Source organism: Phyllobates terribilis, unplaced genomic scaffold, assembly GCF_046119375.1.
Source record: "Phyllobates terribilis strain yellow unplaced genomic scaffold, ASM4611937v1 Scaffold_116__1_contigs__length_5312468, whole genome shotgun sequence".
Taxonomy (NCBI): domain Eukaryota; kingdom Metazoa; phylum Chordata; class Amphibia; order Anura; family Dendrobatidae; genus Phyllobates; species Phyllobates terribilis.
In genome coordinates, this window is record NW_027362876.1 from 1,913,689 (window position 1) to 1,926,839 (window position 13,151).

General features: G+C 47.4%; 1 protein-coding gene and 1 pseudogene across 1 annotated transcript in view; both read right to left on the bottom strand.

Moving 5' to 3' along the window:
• LOC141201465 (uncharacterized) overlaps positions 1-2,553 on the bottom strand; it is a 33,682-nt gene extending 31,129 nt beyond the window's left edge. Inside the window, exon 1 of the mRNA XM_073663458.1 lies at positions 2,495-2,553. The gene's annotated coding sequence lies outside the window, so the exon portion shown is untranslated. The remainder of the gene's footprint in view (positions 1-2,494) is intronic.
• Positions 1-13,151, bottom strand: part of LOC141201451 (uncharacterized) — a 50,195-nt pseudogene that overhangs the window by 19,740 nt on the left and 17,304 nt on the right.

Below are 13,151 nucleotides of genomic sequence, written 5' to 3' on the forward strand. Positions count from 1 at the left end.
CTTCCAACACTCTTGCACCCCTCCAATCTATCCTAAAATCTACTGCTCGACTAATCCACATGTCCCCCCACTATTCCTCGGCCTCTCCCCTCAGTCAATCCCTTCACTGGCTCCCCATTGCCCAGGGACTCAAGTTCAAAACCCTAACCATGGCATACAAAGCCATCCACAACCAGTCTCCTCCATACATCTGTGATTTAGTTTCCCGGTACTTACCTGCACGCAACCTCCAATCCTCACAAGATCTCCTTCTCTACTCCCCTTTTATCTCCTCTTCCCACAATCGCATACAAGATTTCTCCCGTGCATCCCCCCTACTCTGGAACTCTCTAACCCAACATATCAGACTCTCGCCTACCATGGAAGCCTTCAAAAGAAACCTGAAGACCTACCTCTTCCGACAAGTCTACAACCTGCAGTAACCACTACCCCACCACATTACTGCATGACCTCCTCTACCTCCACCCATCCCTTGTAGACTGTGAGCCCTCGCAGGCAGGGTCCTCTCTCCTCCTGTACCAGTTGCTGACTCGTTTTGTTAAGATTATGTAAATGTTTTTGCTATGTATAGCCCTATCACATGTAAAAGCGCCATGGAATAAATGGTGCTATAATAATAAATACTACTAATAATAATAAGGGGCACAATGGGGGCATTACACTGTGTGGGGGTATCATACATCCTGCATAAGGGGCATAATGGGGGCATTACACTGTGTGGGGGCATCATACATCCTGCATAAGGGGCATAATGGGGGCATTACACTATGTGGGGGCATCATACATCCTGAATAAGGGGCATAATGGGGGCATTACACTCTGTGGGGGGCATCATACATACTGCATAAGGGGCATAATGGGGGCATTACACTGTGTGAGGGCATCATACATCCTGCATAAGGGACATAATGGGGGCATTACACTGTGTGGGGGCATCATACATCCTGCATAAGGGGCATAATGGAGGCATTACACTGTGTGGGGCATCATACATCCTGCATAAGGGGCATAATGGGGGCATCATACATCCTGCATAAGGGGCATAATGGGGGCATCATACATCCTGCATAAGGGGCATAATGGGGGCATTACACTGTGTGGGGGCATCACACATACTGCATAAGGGGCATAATGGGGGCATTACACTGTGTGGGGGCATCATACATACTGCATAATGGGCATAAGGGGGGCATTACACATCCTGCATAAGGGGCATAATGGGGGCATTACACTGTGTGGGGGCATCATACATCCTGCATAAGGGGCATAATGGGGGCATTACACTGTGGGGGGCATCATACATCCTGCATAAGGGGCATAATGGGGGCATTACACTGTGTCAGGGCATCATACATACTGCATAAGGGGAAAAAAAAAACAAGCAATGTGAACTGAGGTCTAAGATGGTAGACATGCAAGAAATAGGAGCATGTTCACACTAGCAAAAAGAAGCAAAACCTACAAAAGACAAAAAATATATCTCATACCCTACCATCATTATATATAAATGTAAAGCAAAGTTGCATAATAAATATAGGGTACTTAGTGAACTATTTTTGATCAAAAAAAGTATACAAGCCGTCCCACCAGCGGCAAGGGGCATCATATATACTTCATAAGGGGCATAATGGGGGCATTACACTGTGTGGGGCATCATACATCCTGCATAAGGGGCATAATGGGGGCATTACACTGTGTGGGGGCATCATACATCCTGCATAAGGGGCATAATGGGGGCATTACACTGTGGGGGGCATCATACATCCTGCATAAGGGGCATAATGGAGGCATTACACTGTGTCGGGGCATCATACATACTGCATAGGGGCATAATGGGGGCATTACACTGTGTGGGGCATCATACATCCTGCATAAGGGGCATAATGGGGGCATGACACTGTGTGGGGGCATCATACATCCTGCATAAGGGGTATAATGGGGGCATTACACTGTGTGGGGGCATCATACATCCTGCATAAGGGGTATAATGGGGGCATTACACTGTGTGGGGGCATCATACATCCTGTATAAGGGGCATAATGGGGGCATTACACTGTGTGGGGGCATCATACATCCTGCATAAGGGGCATAATGGGGGCATTACACTGTGTGGGGGCATCATACATCCTGCATAAGGGGCATAATGGGGGCATTACACTGTGGGGGCATCATACATCCTGCATAAGGGGCATAATGGGGGCATTACACTGTGTGGGGGCATCATACAGCCTGCATAAGGGGCATAATGGGGGCATTACACTGTGGGGGGCATCATGGGGGCATTACACTGTGGGGCAGTAAAGGGGTCCTGTACTATGAGAACAATACGTTTCCTCCCTCCCTGTCTCCATAGTTGGGTCGTATGTATCTATTACAGGAAACAGAACAAAAACCTTATGATTCTTATAAAGGGGCAACAAAAGACCCCAAAAGAGTCTCGGTGCTGAAGGGGTTAATGCCCCCTGCGCCCAGTGATGGGGGGGCCTCCACATACCTCCACCTGCAGAGCCGCCACCACATATATGGCTGCTCTGTGCTCGCAGGAGCTGTGATGAGGTCACAGGAGGGGAGGAGTCAGGGGTCACATGATCAGGGGCCTCAGTGGATGCAGGACTCTGCTGTGCTGGTTGTCATGGTGCTGGATGAGCTGAAGTTTATGTGTGGGGTCAGGAGGGGTTTACAGTGTGGATGTAGCAGAGCCGCGTGTGTACGAGGTGTACGGAGCCGCGTGTGTACGAGGTGTACGGAGCGGAGCCGCGTGTGTACGAGGTGTACGGAGCAGAGCCGTGTGTGTACTAGGTGTACGGAGCGGAGCCACGCGTGTGCGATGCGTACGGAGCGGAGCAGTGTGTGTACGAGGTGTACGGAGCGGAGCCGCGCGTGTACGAGGTGTAGGGAGCGGAGCCGCGCGTGTACGAGGTGTACGGAGCAGAGCCGCGTGTGTACGAGGTGTACGGAGCGGAGCCATGTGTACTAGGTGTACGGAGCGGAGCCGCGCGTGTGCGATGCGTACGGAGCGGAGCAGTGTGTGTACGAGGTGTACGGAGCGGAGCCGCGCGTGTACGAGGTGTAGGGAGCGGAGCCGCGCGTGTGCGATGCGTGCGGAGCAGTGTGTGTACGAGGTGTACGGAGCGGAGCCGCGCGTGTACGAGGTGTAGGGAGCGGAGCCGCGCGTGTACGAGGTGTACGGAGCAGAGCCGCGTGTGTACGAGGTGTACGGAGCGGAGCCATGTGTACTAGGTGTACGGAGCGGAGCCGCGCGTGTGCGATGCGTACGGAGCGGAGCAGTGTGTGTACGAGGTGTACGGAGCGGAGCCGCGCGTGTACGAGGTGTAGGGAGCGGAGCCGCGCGTGTACGAGGTGTACGGAGCAGAGCCGCGTGTGTACGAGGTGTACGGAGCAGAGCCATGTGTACTAGGTGTACGGAGCGGAGCCGCGCGTGTGCGATGCGTACGGAGCGGAGCAGTGTGTGTACGAGGTGTACGGAGCGGAGCCGCGCGTGTACGAGGTGTAGGGAGCGGAGCCGCGCGTGTACGAGGTGTACGGAGCGGAGCCGCGCGTGTACGAGGTGTACGGAGCGGAGCCATGTGTACTAGGTGTACGGAGCGGAGCCGCGCGTGTGCGATGCGTACGGAGCGGAGCAGTGTGTGTACGAGGTGTACGGAGCGGAGCCGCGCGTGTACGAGGTGTAGGGAGCGGAGCCGCGCGTGTACGAGGTGTACGGAGCGGAGCCGCGCGTGTACGAGGTGTAGGGAGCGGAGCCGCGTGTGTACGAGGTGTACGGAGCGGAGCCGTGTGTGTACGAGGCGTACGGAGCGGAGCCGCGTGTGTACGAGGTGTACGGAGCGGAGCCGCGTGTGTACGAGGTGTACGGAGCAGAGCCGCGTGTGTACGAGGTGTACGGAGCGGAGCCGCGTGTGTACGAGGTGTACGGAGCACAGCCGCGTGTGTACGAGGCGTACGGAGCGGAGCCGCGCGTGTACGAGGCGTACGGAGCGGAGCCGCGCGTGTACGAGGCGTACGGAGCGGAGCCGCATGTGTACGAGGTGTACGGAGCAGAGCCGCATGTGTACGGAGCGGAGCCGCATGTGTACGAGGTGTACTCAGCGGAGCCGCGTGTGTACGAGGTGTACGGAGCACAGCCGTGTGTGTACGAGTTGTACGGAGCGGAGCCGCCTGTGTACGAGGTGTACGGAGCGGAGCCGCGTGTGTACGAGGTGTACGGAGCACAGCCGTGTGTGTACGAGGTGTACGGAGCGGAGCCGCTCGTGTACGAGGCGTACGGAGTGGAGCCGCGTGTGTACGAGGTGTACGGAGCAGAGCCGCATGTGTACGGAGTTGAGCCGCGTGTGTACGAGGTGTACTCAGCGGAGCCGCGTGTGTACGAGGTGTACGGAGCACAGCCGTGTGTGTACGAGGTGTACGGAGCGGAGCCGCGTGTGTACGAGGTGTACGGAGCGGAGCCGCGTGTGTACGAGGTGTACGGAGCGGAGCCGCGTGTGTACGAGGTGTACGGAGCGGAGCCGCGTGTGTACGAGGTGTACGGAGCGGAGCCGCGTGTGTACGAGGTGTACGGAGCGGAGCCGCGTGTGTACGAGGTGTACGGAGCGGAGCCATGTGTACTAGGTGTACGGAGCGGAGCCGCGCGTGTGCGATGCGTACGGAGCGGAGCAGTGTGTGTACGAGGTGTACGGAGCGGAGCCGCGCGTGTACGAGGTGTAGGGAGCGGAGCCGCGCGTGTACGAGGTGTACGGAGCGGAGCCGCGCGTATACGAGGTGTAGGGAGCGGAGCCGCGTGTGTACGAGGTGTACGGAGCGGAGCCGTGTGTGTACGAGGCGTACGGAGCGGAGCCGCGTGTGTACGAGGTGTACGGAGCGGAGCCGCGTGTGTACGAGGTGTACGGAGCAGAGCCGCGTGTGTACGAGGTGTACGGAGCGGAGCCGCGTGTGTACGAGGTGTACTAAGCGGAGCCGCGTGTGTACGAGGTGTACGGAGCACAGCCGTGTGTGTACGAGGTGTACGGAGCGGAGCCGCGCGTGTACGAGGCGTACGGAGCGGAGCCACGCGTGTACGAGGCGTACGGAGCGGAGCCGCGCGTGTACGAGGCGTACGGAGCGGAGCCGCATGTGTACGAGGTGTACGGAGCAGAGCCGCATGTGTACGGAGCGGAGCCGCATGTGTACGAGGTGTACTCAGCGGAGCCGCGTGTGTACGAGGTGTACGGAGCACAGCCGTGTGTGTACGAGGTGTACGGAGCGGAGCCGCCTGTGTACGAGGTGTACGGAGCGGAGCCGCGTGTGTACGAGGTGTACGAAGCGGAGCCGCGTGTGTACGAGGTGTACGGAGCACAGCCGTGTGTGTACGAGGTGTACGGAGCGGAGCCGCGCGTGTACGAGGCGTACGGAGCGGAGCCGCGTGTGTACGAGGTGTACGGAGCAGAGCCGCATGTGTACGGAGTTGAGCCGCGTGTGTACGAGGTGTACTCAGCGGAGCCGCGTGTGTACGAGGTGTACGGAGCACAGCCGTGTGTGTACGAGGTGTACGGAGCGGAGCCGCGTGTGTACGAGGTGTACGGAGCGGAGCCGCGTGTGTACGAGGTGTACGGAGCGGAGCCGCGTGTGTATGAGGTGTACGGAGCGGAGCCGCGTGTGTACGAGGTGTACGGAGCGGAGCCGCGTGTGTACGAGGTGTACGGAGCGGAGCCGCGTGTGTACGAGGTATACGGAGCGGAGCCGCGCGTGTACGAGGTGTAGGGAGTGGAGCCGCGCGTGTACGAGGTGTAGGGAGCGGAGCCGCGCATGTACGAGGTGTACGGAGCGGAGCCGCGTGTGTACGAGGTGTACGGAGCGGAGCCGTGTGTGTACAAGGTGTACGGAGCGGAGCCACGTGTGTACGAGGTGTATGGAGCGGAGCCGCGTGTGTACGAGGTGTTCGGAGCGGAGAAATCCTATCCACTATGCTGTAACACCTTGCCAAACCTGCAGCTGCTCTGACCATGTGCACATACCCTAACAGTTCCCATAGAACAGCAGATCACATACATAGCAGCAGCTTTTGTTTTGGCCAAAAGATTTTGTAAGCCGCCGCCACGACAAGGTAGACTCTTCTGGCCGGGCCCTACTCTATTCTAACCTATTAAACATTTCTTAAAATATCCAGTACTCTATCTAGGTATATTTTTATTTATTTTTCTATAAGGGAATGTGTCACATACATTTTTTCAAATAATATCACATACAAAGGGACAAAAACCGTCACACCATGGCCGGACCAAATATTATCACCACATAGTGACCAAATAATACTATATACAAGGCACATAGAATTAAACCTCATACTCTTGTTCATGCATATTTGTATCCCACCCTGTATATAAACTGTTTATTGCAGGAAATTTGTGTGAAAACCACCGATGTTAGGAAATCCACCCGCATCTGATCTGGTGCAAAGCATAATATCCTGGCAAAGGATCATAGAGCCGCAGATATACCGAGCATTATCTATCATATCAACGGGAGGCAAATAGATGCATCATTGTAAAACAGATGAAAACAAGTATGTACAAAACACTGCTGTGGAACATTGCAATGGTGAATCAGATTAGATGGAATGTACAAATCCATGCTATCCAGGAGTTGGATGTATAACAAATCAATTGCAATGGGATACGTCTGCATAGAGTCTGATGCAAAACCTGATCGTGAGGCTATAGGTATAGCAAGGATTTCTATCTGTATCAATGAAAAACAGATTGTCATGGAAATATTGAAAATCTTTTCTTCTCCCCTGTCATAGATATTAAGAAGTCTCTCTCCCAGACCCCTCTTCCCTCCTCCCCTATAGTAATTGTCCACGGGAGAAGAGCTGACACTTTGGCCAGTGGCCTCTATGCAAGTTAACACACACATGAGAAGAGCCTTGTAAGCTAATGCTGGCCCAAAAGCTGCTACCAAACCCAATTAACACAGGCTTGTGATAGATTTACAGCTAACTGAGAAGGTTGTATTTCCAGTGCTTCAAAGGGAATGTAACAAAGGCATGCAGACAGCCCGAAGCCGATACTGAATAGGGAATAACTAAAGTTCCATACGTCCGATAATAATGAAGCCTATATTTTGGGTGGCAGGGTCAGCTAAGGAACAATATGGATATTTTTCCGTCGCTGTAAGCCCCTCTGGGGAGCTGTGGCGCAAAAGTAGCAAAATAGCAGATGGCAGCTATACTGTATGTGGTCTCTGGAGAAAGGTAAAATCATAACGGAAAATATGGTATCACTTTCGGGCCTCTACGATCAACCCACGATAAGTTATTGCCAAAAACAGATATCTAATAAAAATATGAAGGCTGGAGACCAGCCCCCGTGATGTCATCACAGGGGGTGTGGGGGCAGGTCTCCCCTTAGGCATAAAAGAATCCATGGAGGATGGATCAGCACTTATGTTGGAAGTTACAAATTTTGTGTAGTACGGGTCACATTCTCTGAACGGGCATCGGAGTGCTTCCCTCCACCTATACTGAGTCGTCCCTGCGAACTGTATAGAGTAAGTTGAGAATTGGAAGACTACAGTAATGTGTTGCCTGACAAAGGTTTTCTATAGAGTGTGGTGTCCACTTTATGAGATGTTACTATCCCGGTCAGGAAAATATCCAGAAATGGAGTGGAAATCAAAGGTTCACCGACAGTGAATTTTAAATTTAAGGAATAGGAATTCAAATACAAAACAAATTGTGACACTAAATGGGGGTCACCTCTCCATACTAAAAGTACATCATCAACATATCTACCAAACCAAAAAATGTGCTAAAAAATGGATTATCATCAGAAAAAATGTGAATTTCTTCCCACGACGACATGTACAGAATAGCCAAAGATGGTGAGAATTTGGAGCCCATGGGGACTCCAAGTACTTGTAAATAATATTTAGAATCAAACATAAAATTATTGTGGGACAACAAATATTTTATGTTATAATGAACCTTTGTAAATTCACAGAATATCCACTATATTTATTTAAATGGTGTTGAACGGCAATGATGGCCAATGCGTGAGGAATGGAGGAATACAGGTTGACAACATTGCTGGTGACAAACCTATATTCTTCCTGCCACACGAACCTGTCAAAACCCCTCAGGACAGACGTAGTATCTTTCACATAGCTGGTGTTTGAATAACCAGAGGATACAAATATTCACCAGCCATTGGCTTAAATTCTCATTCAATGAACGCATACCCGAGATAATAGGGCGAAGGGTGGGGGAGGGGAGATACCCTTTAGTGTTTTGGGGAGCCCATGAAAAATGGGTAAAATGGGATAATCAGGTAACAGCCAAATAAATGCCTTCCTCCAGAATAGTGGACAACATTGTTTTATACAAATTGATAGGATTCATAGAGCACACCGGAGCAGATTTCATATATCAACAGTTCTAATAGCACATACTCCGGGGGAACAAAACATTGTGTCCATACATAATACTGATCTCACACATTTTTCTTTCCTTGGTCTTGAAAAAGTTCATCATCCGGTAAGGGGTGGAAACAGACAGAAACACCTTAATATGCGTGAAGCCTTCTGGATCTGACGTGTAAATACTAAATACCCTTCGGGTAATGAATTTCCGCAATGACCTGTTTTACATCTATTGATGAAATCCATACTGGTTTATTCCCAGCAGACATCTATATGGTGACATTCCAGGTTTTCTGAATTTATTTTGTGTTTTTCCGGTTATTATTTGCCGGTGTACTTATTTGCCTTTCTGTATATTGCGCTATCATCGCTGATTCATCTTCGCAGAACGCACATAAATGATGCAAATATCTTAAAGATTTTTCAGCAATGACTGAGTATTTCCATTGCAATGTTCTGCAGCTTATTTATCTTCCATTTCTCATATATTTATTTTTGTCCATTTTTTCGCAATATAATTTAATTATTTGTTTTTCGTTGATACAGATAGAAATTCCCACTACATCCACAGCTTCACGATTCAGTTCTGCGTCAGATATTTGTTTTTGTCAGTTTTATTATAATGTAATTACCTGTTTTTCGTTGATACAGATAGAAATGCTTGCTCCATCTATAGCCTCACGATCAGGTTCTCCATCAGACTCTATGCAGACGTCTCCCATTGCCATTGATCTGTTATACATTCAGCTCTTGGATATCATGGATTTGTACGCTCCATCTAATCTGATTCGCCATTACAATGCTCCACAGTAATCTGATTCGCCATTACAATGCTCCACAGTAATCTGATTCGCCATTACAATGCTCCACAGTAATCTGATTCCCAATTACAATGCTCCACAGTAATCTGATTCACCATTACAATGCTCCACAGTAATCTGATTCGCCATTACAATGCTCCACAGTAATCTGATTCACCATTACAATGCTCCACAGTAATCTGATTCGCCATTACAATGCTCCACAGTAATCTGATTCGCCATTACAATGCTCCACAGTAATCTGATTCGCCATTACAATGCTCCACAGTAATCTGATTCGCCATTACAATGCTCCACAGTAATCTCACCAGTGTTCTGTACTTGTTCTCGTATGTTTTACAATGATGCATCTATTTGCCTCCCGGTGATATGACAGATAATGCTCGGTATATCTGCGGCTCTATGATCCTTTGCCAGGATATTATACTTTGCACCAGATCAGATGCGGGTGGATTTCCTTGTAAATTTTCTACTATGTAATCAATTTTGATTTGCATATTTTTTTTCCGCTTTATATGTTCATTGTTATAGGTTTATAGTTTCTCCATATTGGTTATTGTGCATATTATTTTATATTATATTTTTACGTGTGTCAGATCGATAAGAACAATATTTCTATTCACAATTTAGACATTGATGCGTTTTCTCTGTTTATTGGACATTGTTATTGTGATGCTCTATACTGAATCTATCATCCATCTCATGCATACATGTTCCTGTCCCTCTATAATCAGTATATCCTCCCACCTTCCGGTGCTATAGTTGATGGCATTTGCGATGTTCTGACCCTGTGATCTCACACCTGTACACTTAATCCCGGTGTTGTGTTCCTATATGGGATAATCCCCTGGCAGCTAACACCGGTGGTCTTCACACAAATGTCCTGCAATAAACAGTTTATATACAGAGGGGGATACGGATATGCATGAATAAGAGTATGAGGTGTAATTCTATCTTATTTTTCACCATCATGGTGTTTTGCATTTCTGGCTTGTTGTGTGACGCTTGTAATGATCACCTTGTCTGGATTTGATCTCGTTGTCTTCAATGTGAACTGTGGCCGGGATTTTCTTCACACCTTTTGCATGTCTAATTGATTTCTCATTTCGTGTCATGTGACTCCATTGTGCTTGTGTATATATAATGACTTCATTGTCCTTTTCTCATCTGCTATAACTAAGGGCACAACCCTAGCGCCAAAAACACATAAGAATTTAACTTTTTTTTTTTTTTTTAAATGATCCAATACATTTTTCTCATATTTTACCTGTTGGAGTGCCGATTTTCTCCTTTTCGTTTTCTTCATATGTCTGTGCTCACCAGCGGGACCGGCACCCTTCAGTGGACTATCTTCACCCTGTTTGGATTCAGCGTTGCAGCTCCCTAACCCTCCCTCCTGTTTCTTCACAATATTTTAACACGTATCCTAGGCCTCGATGTTCCCCATACAAACTTGATGTTAGAATTGTTGAGACGGGAGAAAAAGGTCTGAGGAACGCAGACCGGAACGCTCTGAAATATATAAAGAAGATCTGGTAAAATGTCCATTTTGATCGGACTAATACGACCAAACCAGGACAAGGGTTTCAAGTTATAATTCATTCGATTTTTAACCATTTGTTCAAGGATGGGGGATATAATTTAAAAGATACAGATCATCCAAGTTCCCCAGAATTTGTATATCCAGGTACTTAATTGTGTCTTTCTGACACTTAAAGGGGAAGTTAGAAATGAGTTATTGTGTCAGTTCACCGTTAAAAGTTATGTTCATGGCTTCTGTTTTAGAGTAGTTGAATTAAAATTGCTTACATGGCTGAGTTATTCAAATTCCTTTATTATAGAGGGAAATGAGATCATTGGGTTTGAAACATAGAGCAACAGGTCATCTGCGTATAGAGCTAGTTTATAGTGATGTGAGTCTATAGTAACTCCACTAATATCTGGATTTGTATGTAATGCTACCGCGAAATGTTCCATCACCAATGTGTATAGGAGAGGTGATAAGGGACACCCTGGTCTCGTCCCCTTTTTAATAGAAAATGTGTCATATAGAAGGCCGTTTACCCTATCGCTTTAGGGTCAGTGTAGAAGGATAGAAGTTTAGGTAACAAGAAAGAGTCCAACCTAATTTGTGGTAGGGTGCTCTTCAAGAAAGTCCAATGCACTGTGTCGAACGCTTTTTTAGCGTAGGCAGAAACAAGGCACATTGGGATCCCCCTGTTTTTTCATGTGAAATTAACAACATTTTATTTTTATTATCACAAGCTTCTCTGCCCTTAATGAAGCCAACCTGATCGTTGCTGACAATTGAGGGTAGGTAGTGGGAGAGCCGTGTTGTAACCATTTTAGAGAATATTTTGACGTCTACATTATTTAATGATATTGGATGAATATTAGGGCAGGTATTTGGTTCTTTTCCAGGCTTTGATGAAACCGTTATATGAGCCTTAAGTGATTGGGGGGCAAAAGGGGGAGTCTTCTGAGATATTATTGAACACTTAGGCTAAAAATGGTAATAACAGAGGTGCAAACATGTTATAAAATCTATTATTGAATCCATCTGGCCCCGGGCTCTTCCCGATAGGGAATGATTTATTGTCCTCTCCTATCTCTTGTTTAGTGAAAGCTTTGTCTAGTATCTCCTGCTCAGGGGTCTGTAAGGAAGGAACGGCAGTGTCCTTAATATATTTGTCATTTTTAGTTTCAAGAATATTAGGTGGCATGTCGTGGTGTTGTCCATGAATATTATACAGCGAACTATAAAAGAAACTAAATGCTTCCGCTATGTCAATGGGGTTATGAGTTTCTGGCCCGGGTGCCCCTTTTATTTTGGATACGTATGTCCTTTACACGTGTGGATGTAACCTTTTTGCCAATGAGCAACCACATTTATCTGTGAATTCATACGAGAACCTTCACATATGATCTTGATATTTTGTATACGTTTGATCTAGTAAAGACCTTCGCTCCTTTCTTTTTTTCAATCAGATCATTTTTATTTAACAAAACAAAGAATTAACAACATTTCATTTTTTAAATAAACTTTGTGACAAAAAAAAAGAAAAAGAAATAAAAACCAGTAAAGAATACAAGAACCGGTTTACAATGATATAAAACCCAATATCGCTCTATAGTACAATGTTTGGAATAGTAATTTTACATTTGTACATAAATATCTGAATACTTCCTGACGGCTTTTTTTCCCCTATTGAGACATCAAAAGAAAAAGAATATATCTAAGAAGGGGCAATTGTGTGGACTGAGACAATTATTATTTGCTGACACCTTGGGTATAAGGATATAAATTCCTGGTTTACTGTAAGGAAATGGACAAACGGTCCAGGATAGTATTTCTGTGAAGGTTCATTGAGCGTTCCTTTAATATAAGATCCCCTTTCCAAGCATAGATTGTTATTTATCCTGGATTTTAGTTCTGTTATTGTTGGGGGAGAATTGTCTATCCAATGTAGTGCCAACAACTTTCTGGCTTGGAATAATATTCTTGAGCTATCTACTGCCATATGGAAGTCTGGGTCTACGTCCTCTCCCAGGAGTCCTAGGATACAGATTTTAGGTTCCAACTGAAGTTGTATCCCAAATACAGATCATACAAGAGCCATCACCCCCTTCCAGTAGTCGCCAATATTTACACATTCCCACATCATATGCATCAGGTGGGCGTCCTTTTCACCACATCTAGGACATGTGTCATCCGTTTCTATTTAAATTTTAATTGAAATACTTGGGTATCTATATACCCTATGAATCAGAAGAATTCGGTACAATTTTTGTGACTCTGACAATGAAAGATTCGGTGTCAAATCCAGTATTTCCCCCATTGCTCCTCAGATAACGGACCCACATCCTCCTCCCATTTTCTCTTAACTATCAACATTATCCAAATGTAGGGCCAGTAAC